We start from the raw sequence: 16,758 nt of genomic DNA on the forward strand, positions 1-16,758 counted from the left end.
CAAAAGCCTCTAACTGTCTACTGCACTTCTTCCTCTTTGGTCTGAACATGCAGCAATGTCCATTCCAAAACATTATCTGCTGATGTGAGCATCCAGTCAGTTCCAAAATTTAATATTAAATCTATTTAACAGATGGTTCAAACTAGGGTCTTAAATGTTAACCGTCATAGAGCAAAACAGTGAGCAGAAGAAAAATGAGGGTATAACCCTGCAAGCACCTCCATAGAATTTAACAGCCCTTTAAAGTTCCCAGTTACATTTAACAGCAGGAAGGCAACCAAGTATGCAAGTCCCTGAAGTGGAACAAGTAATTCTGACATCAATCTAGCAACTCTGGCATCAGACTCTTTTTCTTTTCCTTCTCCTTAAAATGAGAGAATAGATAACAGAAGCTATACTTCTGATGTAAACTTGAGATGTAATGACAAAATTGACAGCTTTACTTAAAGGAATTCACCTTGAGGGCTGTTGCAGGATATCAAGTTGAACTTGTCTCTTCCACTGCTTTGGAAGAATGGTGTATAACAGCAGTCCTGAAATTACACTTGCTCTGTATCCTGTCTGCATTCTATTTTATTAATTCTGTCAATGAGAAACAGTTGCTATGTTTGCTTTTCTCCTGACAGCAGTTCATTGGGGGAAAGCAACAAGCTTGAAGACAGTTTAAGAATGTTTAATTGCTTTACAAAATCCGACACTAAAGGATGTAACCTGAGTGCAAAGTTGCAGATAAACAAAATACCTATCAATTTCAATAAGTTTCGGGCTCTTCCCTAAATCATATTCCTATTACACTGCACAGTGGCAATACAGTGACACACAACAGACATGAGAAGCATTACTACCACTGTGCCCACCTCCCAAATGTCAGTTATAAAATCAGCAAGACACCTCCTGGGTTATCCACTGACTGTGACGTGCTGATATTGGCAAGTACTACCCATAGCAAATCAACAACTAGGTGGATTTCTCCTTGCCCCCAGGTTTCAAGAGCATGCCTTTCCCCCCATTTTTAGTTGCTGTCTATAATAGGTTTATACAGATTAGCTGCATTAGCGTTGTGTCCCTGATAAGCTGTGATGCTGGCTGGATAATCGTCTTCTCTCTCCTTTCCATGACCCTTCTTCAGTATGAGTTGTTCCTGGGTTTGTCTGGCTTTTCAAACTGCCCCACTCCCTGACCTTTTACAGGTCTATTGATCTCTTCACATTTCAGGAGACAGCTGTAGAATGTGTAGCAGGCTGTTAGCTGTCTTGTTGCATCTTGAGAAATTGATGAGTCTGTTACTAAATCAAGCATCATCAGTACATAATTCTCATCTTGTAGCTTTCAGTGACTATTCCCAGATTTTAAAGGCTGCACATCAGTTGCTCTGTTTATCATATCCAGAACTGGCGTTGAAATAGAAGAAAACAACAAAATAGAATGACTCTGGTCACTATGGGTAGATTTCCTTACCTTGCTCTACCCAATATTCAAGTCAAACCTGGTTTTACTAGTCAGTATTAGTCAATTTGAGGGAATGAACCAATGACATCAAAAACTTTCCCACCATTCACAACTGTAAATTACTAAGGAAAACAGTAATGACTTGTGAAGTAATCACCTTCTGTACCAGATCATGCTTGTGAATTTTAGAAAGCCCAAGAGCAGGAGAGAAAGCAGAATCAAGCTGACATAATGCTGTTCCTCCTATCTTATCAGTAATTTCTAAGATAAGAACACAAAGAACAACTCTTGAAAGGAGCTACCTCACTACTACAAACCATAGTGAAAGAACCATAGTGTGACCTACAGACATTTCATTGCAGAGATAAAATTATTCTGTATGGCTGTTGGGAAGGTTCAGTGTCATCTAGAAGATATGAGCACTCTCTGTTCTTGCTGAATATCGTTTTGAACAAAACAGCAATGGAAAGGATTTTCCTCATTAACGAGCCATGATGGGGAGAAGAATGAAACTTAAGCCAGCTAATTTTTCCAGGATCATAATGTTCTTCATTTTTAGGTCATTTAAGTTCCATATTAATTCCAGAAAGATGGAGACTTTGCAATCCCCCTGCTCCCTCTCTCATTACATATGTAATTGTAAAAGCAACCCTGCTGTAATAAAACATTAATCTCTGTACTTCTTATTATGGGATCACAGGCTCATAGTGATGGATGACCATGTGTCAGAGCACATTTCCACAGTACACCATAATATCACCAAGCCATCATTTGGAATATGAAAGCACAAGTCTAAAACCTTAGTTAGACTACACATTTTTGTTTGTTTTTAACCTACACTGAAGTAGCTTCTGAGCCATATCATTGACAGAAATACCTTTATTTAGGCTTAGTCGTATCTAATTGAACAATTCTGCATATATACAGTAAACATCTTCTGAAAAGTGCCTTCCTTACACTTTTAAAGGCAAAATTCATTATGTCCAGGAACAGCAGTACAAGACATAGTCATAAAACTATGCAGATTTAAACAAAAAAGACTGGAGAGGTACTACTTCATTGCAGTTGATATGACAGGCAGTACTTGTTTTGTAATGCAGTAAAACCAGAAATTAGTACATTTAACTACACTGAAGATATATCAATGCAATTTATTTCAATTGTAGGCCTGCTGAAAAAAAATTGGCACCTATCTTCAGATGGTATTAAAATATAAATTTCTAATGTGGATTTTTAATTCATGTTTTGTTGCACAAGATAGCCACAGTCTACCAACACATCTGGAAGATAGTTACCTACTGACAAGATTACTTACAACTGGTTTTAGATTAAAATGAAAAAATTAAAATAAAAACCCAAATAAACAAAACAAATAAAAAGTATAAAATCTATGTTATGTATTTAATTGCATACGCCCAGTCCATATAACTATGCAGAAATCAGTCTTTCATACACACTACAACAGAATGTGCAAATCTCCCACAACTCTGGAAAGAGAAAACAAATTGCAAAATCACACCATCATACATGCTGATTCTTATAAAAAGGAAGGTGTACAGTGGGGAATCCCCAACTTTACATCAAAATAGTCACCATCAACATCACATTAGTATCAATGGGATGGTGCTACTTTACCAGCATAGATTATACATGGATACCCTTTACAGTTTATTTTCCCTTCATCCTAGCCAATGTGAAATGCTGAGTTTTACCTACCCTTCAGTGTGTCCTCGGTTATAAAGCAACACTAATATTAGTGAAATTTTTTCAAAAGTATTGGAATTTCTAAGTATGTAACATTTTCAGTGTTTATCCAAACTGGGTTATATATGAAGTTGTTTTACTTTCTCTTGGATTAAGGCTAAAGAAATACATAAGCAGGACACAGGAATGGCAAACTATTCTTTACCATAATCCCACAAAAAGCTTGGTATTCATAATTCTAATGGTCTTGAAGAATTGGAAAAAACCACTGATTTCCATAATATTTTACACTTCCTATTACAGTTCACCTGAGCAAACAAGGCAGAAGGCAGGAATAACCTTCTGTAAACTGCAATTTTTTTTTGCATCAGATGCCTGCTTTAGCTTTTAAGTAACACTACAATGTTCTCTTTCCCTAGATCTGTTGTTTCTTCCTATTTTCTTTGAGTTCTGATTATTTAAATTAATTGTTGCCTTTAGCACAAGCATCAGAGTTAACAACACATCAGCATCCACCTGACATCAAGAAGGAGTAAATACAGACAGTAAATATAGACTGCTCCTCTTTTCAAATGAAAGCATTATAAAGTGCATGTGATAAATTAAGCATGTCTTGCTGGTGGCACAAGTCCCTGTGAGGAGCTGGCAGTCATTTTGCTGTGCTGTGAATTAGTAACTGCATCTCTTACAAGCAATAAGGTGTGGACAAAACCTACTCCAAACAAAACTGTTCTACATTTGAGCATACTGAGTTTAAACATTATTTGAAGTGATAAAGTGTTGTGCTGTGCTTTGCTTTCAAATATATCCAAGAAATGCTCTGGGTATACCAGGGCAGACTGCTCTGATCTCTGTAAAGAAACTATTTTTACTCAGATTTACAAAGTTAAAGTACACTTCTTACAGAGGTACCCATGTCTTTCCACTGAAAATGGGAAAAAAACACAGAAAAGGTACAGAGGATTAGCTGAGATGCTGTGCACACTGGAGTTTTATGCTGTAGTTGCACAAAGCTACACAAGCTGACTACTCACAGAAATGTAACCTCTATGTTTCCCTTGGCCTTTGAAACTACTTTGAGCATTTTGAACTTTCTGCCAGAACACCTGTTTCATTGTCCTTGTTCTCTTGAAGATAGCAGCAGAAAAGGTCACTTGTATTGATAAATCCATGCCAGTTTAAAAATTCAGCTCTAATTAAACTGTAGAAAACCACAATCATGAGCAGAAAAACACCTGGGTATCCAAAAAATGTCTTTATATTTTCAGAAAGAACTGGCAGTTAAGAATATTCAAAGACAACAGTTTTCCTATAGGGGGACAGCACAAGGTCTCACACGACTCAAACACCTAAATCCAAAGCTAAGCATTGTGTGCACTATCATCTATAATTCAGCACATTTTTCAGGGATAATTTGTAAGCATTTCTAAAGGCAGAAGGAAGCAAGATTTCAACTTGACACACAGATAAAATATGAAGGAACATCAAGGAAAGAATGCCGATCTCCCAGTCCCTAAATCTTACGCTCAGTACATAAAGCCTCTTCAGTGTTTCTGAAGAACCACAGTTTAACAAAAAGGCAGCCTAAATCAATTTCACTCCCCCAAACTTAGCTAAAATCAAATTTCATTATATTTTATAACAAGGAGTAAAAGTATGAATGAGTTCCATGCACAAAATGTAAAAAGAAAATAAAAATATTTTGCCTTTGAAAAACAACAGATTTTTTCAGAAGTCAGATTTACAGCAAAGGAAAATGAAGAATTGTGAAGTTAACAATGGAGCAGAACTAATTTCTGAAACCAGACAAATCTTTCAAACAGGATTTACTAAGGAAAAGAAAGCATGCTACCCAGAATGGTATTGCAAATAGGGATTAGAAATAGGAAACTCATTTAAATTCTACTTTTCTGTAGAGATTGAACAGTAACTATCTATCTGTCAGTTCTATGAGATGTCACTGTTAAAGCGAGAAAAGGTGTAACTTGTTAAGGAAAAGTATTCCTCTGGTGATGTGGCACATGAAAACCCTTGCATTTGTGACTCTAAAACAAAACACTGATGATATTAGGACCAATAAGGACTGCTGTAATGTTGTCTATATATATATTTATTTTTTTTTCAGTGCCCAGCAGTAAAGAATGAAGAATATATAGGTGATTATTTATCGGCAAAAATTCAGGAATGTGAAATATTGGAAGATTTTGATACAGTTACAAGTGGATTTCTAATACTTGGGAACAAAAAAAATCTCTACTACAAATTGAGCATGTCTTATTTTCCCATGTATTCTCTTCCCCCTCTCTAGAGTGTTTGCTATTCTTTCACAATGTTTCTGAGAAAATCATGAAAGATTTTTCATACAAAGAGTCGTTCCACAGACATTTCAAAGAACACCATCATCTTTAGAGTCCACAAATACAGTCTAGCAACAAATGCTTTTGTATTTGCAACTTTTAACCTTTTTCAAATTCCTCTGGTTATGAAAGTTGGAATGCAATACCAGCTTATTTGTAGGTTTTTATTGCCTACTTGACTTCTAAAGTGAAAGGTACATTTAGGTCAGACAGTAATTTATTGTTCCCTATATTTAAAACTTTGTATTAAAAAATCATCAAAATAGTCCAGGAGAGAAAAACCTAGTTAAAAGAAACTCTATTTTGGAATCCACATCTGTGATAAACAAGTTGCTCATGGCAAAGCAAATAATGCCTGCACACTTAACTCAGAACTAGCTGCTCTCCATATTCATCAGGTGCACTTCCTCCAGTTTCAGACTTGCATTAAGGCTTGAAATCAAAGTCTCTTAGTTCTAAATCAGCACTATCATCCCAAGGTATTCTACACTATTTTTGTAGCCACTAACTAGATACTGTTGACTGCCAAACTCCAGCAAAATAAGCACTGACCTGCACAATCCACATCATAACTGGTTCTCTTCAGGCAAAAATATTTGCAGCCCTCACCAAAACCCAGCTATGTCAGGAAAAGAGAATCTTGCTGCATACAATCACTGCATACAAGCCTTAGAAACATGCAGCCATCACTACAGTACTTCCTAATAGCAAAGAAAAACATAACACAGAAAGCAATTAGGGCTTGTCATTTGAGTTTCTCATCCCCTCCCTATTGCAAGAAGTGCCAGGGACTCCTGAGTGACTTTATTTTAGAATTTTAGAAGTTTATTCCCAGTGAAAAACTGTAACTGGGGAAGATGCTTATTATGCACAATGCAACCAGGTCATAGTTACACCCGAGAAAAAATGAAACTAGTTGTCAATATTTTCCAGAACCACAGAAAAGTACTGTTGACATTACATCCACTTATTAGGACTCAAATACCCTTTATTTTATCATAACTTATTCAGGGAACACCACTGGAACACAATAACTAGACAATGGGATAAAGTTTCTATTTACTAAATAGGCTGGATTGCTTCTTCTACCAAAGTCTTAATGGAACACAGATTTTTCCAGTCAGATCATCCTGTAATAGTCATTCCCTGGAGATGTCCTCTGCAAGGACGAGGAACAAAAACAAACAAGAACACCCATGTGCAGCTTACCATTTATTCCTATATTAAGAGTAGCATTTTGTAACAGCCAAATTTGGACAAACTTGTACAAACAGCAAAATATTTCCTTGGTCCAAAAAAATCTATGCACAGTATTCAGCCTGTATATGTGCTTGTGAAATTTCCAAGAAGTGTCAAAATTTGTTTCAATCATATGTAGCAGTGAAATCTCAGCACAGTTGCATTTTCCTGATGACACATTCTGTGGGCAGAATTTGGGATGGCTGTGGCATGAAGATGGACAATCAAAACAGTCATCAATTTCCCATGAAATGCAGAAAAAAAAATCTAATATTCTTTATAATTTAATGTCGATCTAGCTGACTTTTGATTAACAACTCCTAATATAGTTGGAGTTAGGATTTTTTTCTTGTAAGGTTCCAGCAAATTACAGGGATCTTAATTATCTTAAAATAAAATACTGTCAGTCAGGGAGTTTACTCCCCATGGCTAAAGAGATGAGCTTGAAATGTGTGCTGTGTAGGCCCTTAAGATAAAGACAGGTGATACAAAGAGAAAAACTAAGAGTTTTTTTTCAAAATCTAAGTGACTTTTTTTGGGCTTTAAAGTATAACTTTGTTCTTGAAAATCTCATCAGGTCAACAATACTGGAGAAATATATTTCCTTACAAATTTTACTCTACTTACCTACCCATCTAGGAGATCAGTAGGAATTGGTCTCTGCTGATCACAGTTTATCCAAGTCACCCATTAGCAACTTAATCTTTTGAAGTAACAAATAATATCTCTGTAGAGTCTCAAAAAGTTAATTGTACTTTTGGACAAAGGATTATTTATTATTTTATAAGAAACATAACACAAATAAAAATAACACCTTTCATATCTTGAATTACTAAAAGCTACAAGGATTCACATGGTATTTTTCAAAGTAATAGAGCAAAAGACTGATGCTTATAGCTCCATTAGAAACATTTATATGCAAAACACTGCTTTTTCCTATCTTGAAATTCTTTTAAGATTCATTATTGCCCTATAGCACATTTGTCTGAAAAGAGTCTCTAGGGAGATGACACTTTCTTTCGTTAGCATTGTTGTAGCTGACAGAATGCATAAAAGGCAAACTGCTTTTTCTTCAGCTTTCAGCCTGAGCCAATCAAGTGCAGAAATTCTCAGCCTCTTCTCATCTTGAATTCTGGATTTTGAAGTTTACAGAATAATTGTAGCTTTCCAGCAGAATCATTTTGGCACATAGACCATTCAAGCTCACATAAATGCTACTGGTGCCCTAAATACCATTGATAAAAAAAATCTTGATCTTTCCATTGTAGCCATTGTTTCCACGTCAGCCTGATTAAAAATCATTGCATATTTTTAGAATTAATGCACATTTCATTATAAAGAAATGATCCCTGAAAGCACCTCACACTTACCTTCCTATGAAAAAATAATTCATACCTGGAAACATTTTTTTTTCTTCTCTCTTGAAGTGGTATTATAGGCCCTTGCCTGGATTTCTGGGCCCTGCTGTGTTAAACACTTGTATGAAAAGCCAGTCTCTGTTCTGAAGAGCTTACAGAATATTTCTTTTTATTTTTAGACAACCGAACATAGTCACTGGAAAACACAAGTGAACATCACGATATGCACTGTTTAATCACTGTAAAGTCTTTATAGGTATCACAGCAATTAAGAGTTTCAAAGGGATGGACTTGAAAGGAAGAAAGGTAACCCCAAGAAATTTTTAGAAGCAGCTTCTTCTAAACACAAGGAAAGGTAAAACAATAAAGGCTTGTTATAAAGTTCAATAAATAAACCACCAAGACTCTTTGCTCATCTGCACTTCAGAATAAAAACTAAAAGCAAGTGACACAATAGATAAGCCACAGCAGACCAAAGCTAAACAGCTAGCAAGATCCCATCACTCGTGTGCTTAAGATGCAAGCAGGAGAACCCTGCAGCGGGGCTGACTCAAGAGCCAAACCAATGACCTTAGCAGCACAGTTCTGCATTGATGTCAACTGCACAAAACTGGATGCAAGGTTCACAGAAGAGGAGGTTCTTCTCAGAGTGTGGGAGAAGTCTGGAATTTGAAAAGCTTCTTCGGTGGTACTGTTTCTGGTTTTGCTTCAGTTCAATGCAATATGTGATAAAACTGTGATAAATTTTCAAAAGCAAAAACCAGCATTTAACATCACCCAAGTTTAATACTTTAAAAAACCCAAGAAATTATTTCATTAACAGAGGCACTTCAAGCTACATCTATACTGTCTCCTCACCCCTGGGTCATCAGGCCTTATAAAAGCCCCATGAGTTGTGAAGCCACCTAGAAAATAAAGGTCTATAAAGGTCAAGACAACCTAAGTACCAGAAAGATACTTCATCATTTCCCCGGACAGGAAAAAAAGGCAGAGTTGAATAGGCAGTGTAATCTGGCCCAGATCTGCAAATGAGGGGGTGCCTGAGCTGGCATGAATTGAAGCCAACGCAGCCATGTGGTGTGGCTGTGCTTGTGGGGACACCACCGGGCACAAAGTGACCAGGGGAAAGTTCAGAGCCTGTGCCTCTCTGCAGGCTCTCCCACCTTTCTGCCAGTCTGACTCACCCCATCCACAGCCAGCTCAGCAATTCTTCACTGCACTCCACTGCTCGGTCATGCACCAACAGCCAGCCGTGCTCACCAGGAACTGCAGCCATCTGGTTCCCTTTCCAGGCCCCCACTGAAAACATTTCTGACATCAGCATTGTCTCCATAGCACCTAGAAAACTTCAGTGATTTTTTTTTTTCCAGAAAGCAAACCAGAGCAGAAAGCTGGACAAATTTAAATGCAAGATGACATTTAATAATTTAATAAAATATTCCAAATGGCAAGAAGTAACTAAACTATGTGCAAGATCATTTTTCATCTGTTCACAGAACTTTTGACTTGGCCACTGTGAACCTTTACCAGAAAGGATTGGTTTGCACTTTTTCCTACCTGCTATATGTGTTTTCATGGTATTTTTTGCACTTGTTACTGGCAGCCCTGCTCATGCAGCCCTGCACAGTTAACTAAACCAAAGAATTGATGCAGATAAAAACTGTGTAGCAGCACAGAATTTAATCATCTTGAAACTGAGCATGGGTTTGCATTCCTAAAGTATTACACAGCACCTCAGGACATCACACTGCAGCTGACTACTTTGGTATCTTTATGTGACTACTCATAAATTGGTAAAAGGAAAAAAACCAGAATCTAAATGAAACTCCCTATTACTTGCTACTCTGCCAGTTGACAGCTTTACTATTTATATTCCACTGGATGCCTTTGCCAGAAGACCTCAAATTTCAGATGCATCTTCTGAAAAGAATGTGCAGCTTTTGCCTCTGCTTCTATCATTTTTCTTAGATCTCACTTTGTCCTGTACCAGAAGCTGTTTTCTTTCTTCTCAGGTTTATTCTATTTTCTCTGGCCACCAGTCCTCTGTGGGTCTGTTCTTCCTTGAGAATGAAAATACTCATCTGTTTGAAGTAGCATTAAACTGTTCAGTACAATGTAACTTACATGGACTCTGCCTCCTATTGACACTTACTATCCTGCTGCTTCCTCTTGAGCCTTCAGTTTACTGCAGCATATTCAGAACAGCCTCAATAAAATGATCCTAGAGCAGGTGCAGTTTCTCTAAAAATGTATCCTGTAGGATCTCATAACAGTTACTTGCACAAAATTCTACTCACACAAGAGAAAAGACATTTCGGAAAAGCAGACAAAGTTAGTTTTTAATATCTTAAACCACAGAATACAATTAAATTGATAAATTAACAATGCTAGTAAATATCTATGTTTTCTAGACTACATTTGACACCAAGTATTCTTTTTAAAACTGAAAGAACATTAAGCACTAAAGCAGAAAATTTCATTCCATATTACATTATTTTAAACTGTAGCTTAGACATTGTTCTCACAAGTTAAATAAATACAAAGATACCAAATTGCTTGACCTTGTTTCTGTACAGGTACTGTGTAGTACATAAAACTACAGAAATTGTAGATATCTGCACCCGAGACACATCCCAGCAACAGCACAGTAATGCTCAGCACAAGCCCTTCTTGGGGACTCTTTCAAAGCAGTCACTTATGAGAAACAGTCTTTTGGCAGGTATCAGCGTAATAGATTTTTTTTTTCCCTTTTGCCTCATGTAAAATTCCCACTACACTGTTCTGGGTGTGTACCCTTCCTTACTAGGTCACTTCTCACCTTCATGCCTGTAATTGGAAGTAATGATGCCATAATGGGCTCACAATGTCAGTGAGGAGCAAACTGAATCAAATTCAGTGTATTAACCTGACCAAATTAAATTTTCATTTGTAGAAGGACATTCAAGGGATACAGATGTAAAACAGAGCTAAGTTATCCACCCACTCCAAAAGTGTGACAGAAGGATGCTCAGTCTTATCATAAGGACATCAAATACTCTTCGTTCAAAATGAGGCTTGTGAGCGCTGTGGGGCTTCTTTAGCCTTGAGATTCTTTCAATGCAAAGACTAAAGATAATAAATAATCAGTAAAAATATTTTTTTTTAAAACATACCCTTCTCCAAGCTGTTTATTTACCAATGTGACCCCGATGTACATGTCATAAAAGACAGAGAGAAAGCACAGTGACCCAGTCATGTGCCTGGGAAAATACCTTTGGGAACTACAGAGTAGGACAGACTCTGCTTTGCCATTTCAGTGTACAAGTTTTACTTCTAAAAAATAAATCACAAGATTAAATATTAGCAACTGTTACATGGAATTGATATCAGTAAATATATAATCTATATGGCACATTGACTTCAGAGGACCCATGTGTTTATTAGTGTGTATATATGACACAGTACAAGGACAACTCCAGACCTTTGTGCCCATGGCTAAAAAGGTACTCAAGAACACTTCTCAAAGTCTGGTCCAAAGCTTTCATAGTAAACTTACTTGCAATTGACACCAGCAAAGCAGAGTAATGACACAACATGACAGTTAAGTAACAAAATACAACCTCTATTCAACCACCCAGACAATGGAAGCAAAATAGGACTGTACCAGGAGCTCACAGAGCAGTGACTGTGTAAGAGCAGTTCCCTTCATGCAAGATTTTTCAATCTCTACCATCACCATCTTATTCTAATTTATTTATTTTTTAAAGCCTAGAATTCACTCCTCCTAGCACTGGAAAGCTAGAAATAGCATGATGCCTTAATCTCCAGCTCAATTTTATGAAAGGTCTGTAAAGCAGGTATCTCAACAATAGCTCATCTCTCTTCCCTTATCACCTCTATGTGAATGTCTGAATCTTACTGCTCTGAGAGTTATCAACTCAAATGTAGTAATTTTCAGTTTATTTTCGTTTACTGGAGGTTCACTCAGCCATTCTAAAAATGTAACCCTAGCACGTAGACAGGTATCCCATACTTCCTACATGAAAATTACAGTATTATTGTTTGCTTATCCTAGATTATTGGAAGTCCTTATTTCAACTGTGCCAGCACAGCACAAAAGTAGTACAGTGCAAAAATAAAGCTCTGTTTTGGTTTGTTTTGTCTTTTCCCTTCAAAAGGCCACAGAAAATAATTGGTTTGTTTCTTCAGCTGGAACAATTAATAATTCATTCTTCAGACACAGTGATTAAGAGACCAAAGACAAGGCCAAAACATTGCAGAAATGGACACTAAATTAATTTCAAATAAAAGGAATTATTTGAAAACAGAAATAGAAATCTTCTGCAGGAATCTGCAATAGTAAGTGACATAACTAGCCAGAAAGACCACATAAATCAATATTACCACCCTGTAACATCTCTGCCAGTAAAAAAGATGGTCCATGGCTGATTTAATTTTTTTTTCCCAACACAAAACATTCCTTTTGTTCATATTGCTACTATTTTAACGTAGGACTCAACACTGCTAAATCAAATTCAGTAGGATATACACCATTGATTACAGTGATAGACAATCAAAATGTTTATCCCAGGCCCCAGGTCAAAAGGCAGCACAACACTAGAAGCAGTGCTGTTATCTCAGAATTCACATTATTAATGACAGCTACAGTAAATTTTAATTAAAGCATTTTCCTCTTGTGGCTTCCCAAACACATAGGACATTTTTGCACTCTTATAACTAGCATTTATAGCTTCCTTTCGCAGCAGCTTTTACTTTAAATAAACACATCCAGAAGAGAAATAGCAAAACCATACTTGTTTTCACTGTGAAATCCTAGAAAACTGTTTGGCAGCACATACCAACTTATAACCCTGCCTTACTCATACTCTGCTCTGGGTGGCAGTTTTGGGGTACTGAACTGAGTGGGGGGTGCTGTACAGCTTTTTTTTTCTTTCTTGGAAGTGTTATTACTGCCCTCACAGCCTTCTAAGAATGTCATGCTTAGCTACAGAGACCAGATTTTCAACAAATCAGTTCAGTTAGGCACAAAATCAAAATGGACAAATCTTCACAAGAGCTCAGAACAGTCAGTGCTAACCTCTTTTGAAAATCTGCCCCAATTATAGATGCCAAGTACTTGAAAACCTGGCTCTAAGCTCTTAAAAATCCATTTTCGTATGTTCAACACTGCAGTCACTAAAGGGAGTCCTGACAGTATTTTTCTACAAGGGGAGGAAAAATGCAAGAGGCAACCTAAAACAGAGTAAATCTACTGAATAAATCTATTTGAAATCACACAGCTTACTACTACTACATTTACTGGCACTAGCCACTTTTGGGTTTAGCCTCTTTTTTATTTATGTATTAGTCTTTCTGAGCCAGAACTGAGCACATCTTCCTTTTGCCAATTCCTCACTGATATCAGCCTGAGGTGTTGCTAGAGACAGTAGATAAGAGCCAGAACAATGAGCTGGCCTGAAGGAAAATGTAGCAATCCCTCACACCTTTCTTTTCCTTTAACCAAATCCGGTTCAATGTCTGTAAATTATACCAGTTTACGCACCATAGGAAAAAAGAAAAAAAAACCCAGGATATTCATCCAACTGTAAATTTATAGAGTTGTGAAAAAGAACATAACCATTTGCTATTTACGTGGGCTAGAATGGTATCACTTAGCTTTAACACACACCCCAGAATTCACTTCCTTAAAGAAAGTGTGCAAAATGAGATTGAATTACACATTTTAAAGCTTTCACAACTTTGAACTTTAATATAAAATATGAAATACCAAGGCCAAAATTCTGCCTTCAGCGCAATGCTTTTTACCAAAGACAGGAATAAAAGTTCTGTTACTGGAGTTTATTTGAGGATATTAGAATTTAGCAGTAGAGTTGTTGTTTATGCTTCTGTGTTCAAATGTAAAACTGAAATGACAGTTTTGGCCAATTCATATAGTTATTACACTAGAAAGTCACTTTCCATTAGTTCCCTGAACTACCACATAGAAAAAGAACCATCATTTTTCTGCTGTGATCAAAGCTATGAGGAGAAGTCTCCATACATCTGTTAAGGAACTCCTGCCTTTAAAATATACGCATGAAGTGCTTGGATTTTTACTTCTGCCACCTGCCCTGATAATTTAAGCATGCTATTTTCTTAACAAAAACTATTTTTACCGTGGTCACAAATACAGACTTTTCAAAGAGGCAATGTTAATTCTAGCTTATCTAAACGTAGATGATTCTTAAGAGAAAACAAAAACATAAGGGATTAAGTGTAAAACCCTTCTAATACCCTGGTGTATAATTACATTATTCATTAGCAAGTAACCTCAGGTGGGTGTAATTTAATGTTTCCTTCCTGTCCCTTGAGCAAATACAACACAGAATAGCTAATCAATTTGATCTCAAGATCCAAAGCCCTCAATAAAATCTGATGGAGGCTTAGGGAAGAGCCACCCCAGGCTACCCTAGAGGATTAAGAGTGCTTACCCAATTTACAGGTTCACTCACTTAAGAGGGAGAGGATGGGAGATCCATGTGCTTCCTGTGCTTCCATCATTTCTCAGTAAGAGAAATTTTCATTCTTTCTTTCAGAGGAAAGACATTGTCCTGCAAGACTCACTAATAATTTGATGTTTTTTTTGTCTACCTCCCCATTTCGTGCGCTGGGCTGTTCCCTCATGAGATGCCCTGAAAATGTGCACATCTGCCCTGAGCCTCACCTTGCATCTCCCTTCAAGAGAAACTGTAACTTTGATTTCAGCTCGGTTCAGTCTGGGTAAGGATCTGCACAGTGACAGAAATAAAATTATCTATTAAAACAATGCCTATTTAATAACAAGTTAGTTAATAAAAAATTTAATTACTTAGTAATGCTACTGCCATTTAAACACCTTTTTGCTTCACGCTGTTAAGCAGCTTCAGGAGGGTTAATTTCCCATGCCAACGCTGGAGAAAGCGAACCGAGAGTTTCACAAGGCGAAGTCCTGGTCTGAGGAGATGACCCTCAACATCTGGAGATGGTGGGCATGCCTCCCACCCACTGGCCTCTCTCAGGCGCTGCTATTCCTGCACTCTTCCAGGCTTTTTCCTCACTTCTTTTCCCTCATTCTCCCTCTTTCTGCAAGGCTACAGGGACACACCCATGGGGAGGAGAGCCACAGCGGCCGGTGCTCCCAGCCCGCCTCGAGGGAGCCGCCACAGTGCCCTCATCCATCCGCACACGCTGCCGGCTGGGTCCCACTTTCCCGCCACGTGCACTCCCATTGGCTGTCCGGCGGTGGGGGCGGAGGTGAGAGCGCTCTGATTGGCTGTCTGGTGGAGGGGGCGGGGCCACGGTGTGAGGGTGGGAGCTTGGTGTGAGGCAGGTGTGAGGGCGGGAGCTCGGTGTGAGGGCGGGAGCATGGTGTAAGGGCAGTGTGAGGGCGGTGTGAGGGCGGGAGCTCGGTGTGAGGGCGGGAGCTCGGTGTGAGGGCGGGAGCTCGGTGTGAGGGCAGTGTGAGGGCGGGGATGCTCAGGGCGCTGGGGCGGTGGTGGCTATGGGGATTTGGTCAGAGTACCCTGTTCCAGGGAGTCAGGTGCTCTTATGAAGGGTGAAACCTGTATCTTTCTAATGGTATGCAACAAATTTTTAACTACACAGTTCTTAAACCAGTGAAAAGGTGCCTTAACTGATAATAATCAAAAAGCCCTACTATCTTTATTCATGCCTGACTTGAGTTCTTCATAGTTATGTTGGCTTTTTGCATTAAGGTGTGATCTATAATGTTTTGGAGCTGTCCCATCCTGTCTATTTAATTAGTTTGCCTGGTGTCTATATTAAAATCTTTGTGCATCTTGAAAAGTAATCTAATTTCCCAAATACCAGAAAGACAATCACATTCTGTACAAAATTTGACATGATTTTTAATATTGTACTTGTCTATGGCACAGTCATTTTTCTATTGCAGTAGTGGTAATAAACTCATCAGTGCTTAAAGAATTCCTGGAGATCTGTCTTCAGCAATGAGCTGTTTTTCTTGAACTGTACAGCTTAATCACTTATTATACAGTGCAGGATTAATGAAAACTATGTGTACTTCAGTGTATGTCTGTGTGGTAATGCTAAATACAGAAACACCATCCCAGAACTCAAAAGAAGGATGCAGTTTTCCTCTTCTTGTTATGGCCAGATTTTTCAGGGGCTTTTTGTCAGTGTAAAGAGAAGTGGATTGTACTAAAAATATTTGAAAGTATGTGGAAACTTTACTGCAAATATTTAGTGGGTTTCAAGATGCAGGTGTTGAAGTTGACTGTTATGAATGTCTGGAATGTTACTGATAGTAAATCTGTAGCTGTGAGAAATGCAAGCCTTGTGGAAACTATTTTATTCTTAGTCGACAGATTTAAATTGAGGAGGAGGGGTGAGGTGATGTCATAATCCTTAGCTTCTGACACTGTTTTTCATATTGAATACAAGAGGTAGTTTTTTCAAATGAATTCTAGAGGATATATTCATCTCTTCTGTGCTTAGGCCTATTGAGCATTTCCTCACTTGTAAAATCTCTTTTTACTCACTTGTACAATTTCATATCTCTGAGCTATTTGCTGCTGTTTTTTTCAGGTAATGACCTTTAATTATTCCTTTGTCTATTTGCTTCTGCGCTGATGTGGAACTGTCAGCTTGGAGCC

General features: G+C 37.8%; 1 protein-coding gene across 2 annotated transcripts in view; it reads right to left on the bottom strand.

Moving 5' to 3' along the window:
- The window catches only part of SMPD3 (sphingomyelin phosphodiesterase 3), a 97,583-nt gene that overhangs the window by 69,981 nt on the left and 10,844 nt on the right, over positions 1–16,758 (bottom strand). The gene's annotated exons all lie outside the window — the stretch shown is intronic.

The sequence above is a fragment of the Pseudopodoces humilis genome, chromosome 14 (assembly GCF_049639895.1).
Source record: "Pseudopodoces humilis isolate 2021_Gansu_Grassland_sample_001 chromosome 14, ASM4963989v1, whole genome shotgun sequence".
Lineage (NCBI taxonomy): Eukaryota > Metazoa > Chordata > Aves > Passeriformes > Paridae > Pseudopodoces > Pseudopodoces humilis.